At 47.2% G+C, this 2,535-nt stretch overlaps 1 pseudogene; it reads left to right on the forward strand.

Annotated features, from left to right (window-relative positions):
• The first annotated feature begins 480 nt into the window (after nt 1-480).
• LOC134481887 (NEDD4-binding protein 1-like) lies at nt 481-1,701 on the forward strand (annotated as a pseudogene).
• The last annotated feature ends 834 nt before the right edge of the window (nt 1,702-2,535 follow it).

Here is a 2,535-nt window from a genome sequence, read left to right on the forward strand (position 1 = left end):
GAGAAAGCTCCAGAAGAGAAATTCACCAAGGTTGTCTCCAGAGGAAGAATCATTTCCTCAAGTTCTGCAGGGGACCCAGAGACATTCTGCAACTCTTGAACCACTGGAGACTCAAGGCCATAGCAAGGCACAGATCAGAGGACTCTGACAAGGTAAGCGTTACCAAGTCAACAGAAAAGACACTTTTCCTTGTATAGGCAGACTTTGACTGCATTACCAATGGAAAATTCCAGTGCTGATCCCTCACACACAAGTGTAAAGATTGGAGACTACCAGAAGATAGTTGAGAAAGCCTTGACTTTGCTGATTGCATGTTTGATTTCGGGCATAACCGTCTACCAATTTACAGTTGCAATCTTCATATATTTCCTCTTAGAAGAACTGAAAAATAGACATCTACAACTAGAAATTCTCTCAAAAAAGTTTGCAAAGCTAGCTGGGCAACAACAAGAAATAGGTGTGCTAGGGGCAAAACTAGCCATGATATTACAAAGGCTTGAAAGACCAACGGCAGAGGAAGCAAGAGATCAGGAAGTGCTTAATTGTGAACCTGTGGTGCCTGATAAAATCGAGGCTGAAGACAGACAGCCCATTGAACATAAAGCACCACCTCTTACGGACCTTACTGAGGCAGGTTCACCATCTGCACTATCTTTCCCAGCGGCCCGGGAACAGAGGCCTGAAAATGGTTTGCAAGAGCAAACAGGAATTTCAGGTCCGAATAATAGGAAGCCGGACTGTGCAGAGCCTACTCGCTCTTGCAGCTCTCCTCACCTCAAGACAAAGGCTCCCCAAACGGACCTAGCGCTGCTGCCCCATCACTTAACTTCACATACTGATGCAAGATTGGCCTGACCCTGCGATCACATCTATTCCTCCATTACCCGGGATCAAAGATTTCAAGATATTCTGAAAATACCATACCAGCTGGACTTAAGAAATGAACCAGCGAGAGAAGATCTGAAGCATATTGTTATAGATGGCAGTAATGTTGCAATGGCCCATGGTCTGAACAAGTTCTTTAGTTGCCGTGGCATAGCCATTGCAGTTGAGTATTTTTGGAAGCTCGGCCACAGAAACATCACTGTGTTTGTCCCACACTGGAGAACCAGTCGGCATCCTGATGCCACAGAACAGCACTTCTTAAGCCAGCTCCGGGAGCTTGGGCTATTAGCTTTCACTATTTCCAAGAAGAACCTTGGACAGAGTATTGCTTCTCATGACGACAGGTTCCTGCTCCACTTAGCAGAAAAGACTGGTGGCATCATTGTAATCAATGACAACTTGAGAGAGTTTGTGACCGAGTCCGTGTCCTGGAGAGAAATTGTCGCAAGAAGGCTGCTTCAGTACAGTTTTGTGGGGGACATATTTATGGTTCCTGATGACCCTCTGGGAAGACATGGATCTCGGCTTGAAGAATTTCTTCAAAGGGAGGCTTTTCTTCTACACATGCCTCCAAAACTCGATGCCCAGCCAGATGTGCGCACATTTGGCCATACCATCCAGAGCCACAGTACCCAGGGAGCCCAAGCAAGCCCTGGTGCTCCACCCAGGACCAGGACTCTGCAGACAAAAGCGCTCTGAATGGTCTTCCTGGACGCTGAGCAAAACCTGATGTTCGACCAGATTCTGGCGGCTCATCCCTACTTGAGAGACCTGAGTGCCCTCTCTGTCCTGGTGATTTACTGCAAGCTGGTCTGAGGGCCCAGGGACAACGGGAGACCTAGGTGGGAGGTTGGAACTGCCAACTGCGGGAAGTGCCATAATGTGAAGAAAACCAGTGTTATGTTCATTTTGATAAAAAACAAAGGGAAGGGGATATGTGCTGTATACAACGTGAGATGCTCAATACAGGAAAGGGGAAATGAGTACTCCCCAAAAGAGACTGAAGAATGCTACTCACTGAAGTAGAATCTTAAGGGATTTGGAATGTCCTTTGGCTGGACTCTGGGCTTCACAGAGAGGTGAAGGAAAGGTACAGCTGAAGCAAACATGGGAGGGAGAATGTTCAGGGAAAGCCAGCAACAAAAGAGAGGAGTGATGTTGATGAAAGAATCCACGTAAATGAAATGCATGGACTCATCTGTCTTCCTTGCATTGCTTGGTTGAGCTACCTTTTCCTGAACTCCACAGAGAACGGTCCAACAAAACCTCCTTCTGGGAGTGGGCTTGCAGCTTCTGTGGGCTTGATCTGATTGTCAGAGTGATGTCATCTGACAGATGTGCTGAGGCTATACCTGTTGGGCACAGGTGATAAATGGAGGGATACAAATAGAATTTGAGGGTCTCCTGTCTTCTTCAGAGAGAAGTACAGCTGAGAACCTCTCCTGGTCTTCCTCCTGCTGAGGCATGCATAACCTGAGGTCTGGCTGTCACTGCTGGTTTTTGACACAGCTGCTGGTACTTGACTGCTATCCTGACTCTACCAAATTGGACTGCTGCTGTATCCCTGAAGTGTTTGCTAGCGAACTGAGCTGCCACTTTCTGGACAAACTAGGTGTGGCTGCTCCAAGGAAACAACTGTTGGTCTACTTA

The sequence above is a fragment of the Rattus norvegicus genome, chromosome 14 (assembly GCF_036323735.1).
Source record: "Rattus norvegicus strain BN/NHsdMcwi chromosome 14, GRCr8, whole genome shotgun sequence".
Classification (NCBI taxonomy): Eukaryota; Metazoa; Chordata; class Mammalia; order Rodentia; family Muridae; genus Rattus; species Rattus norvegicus.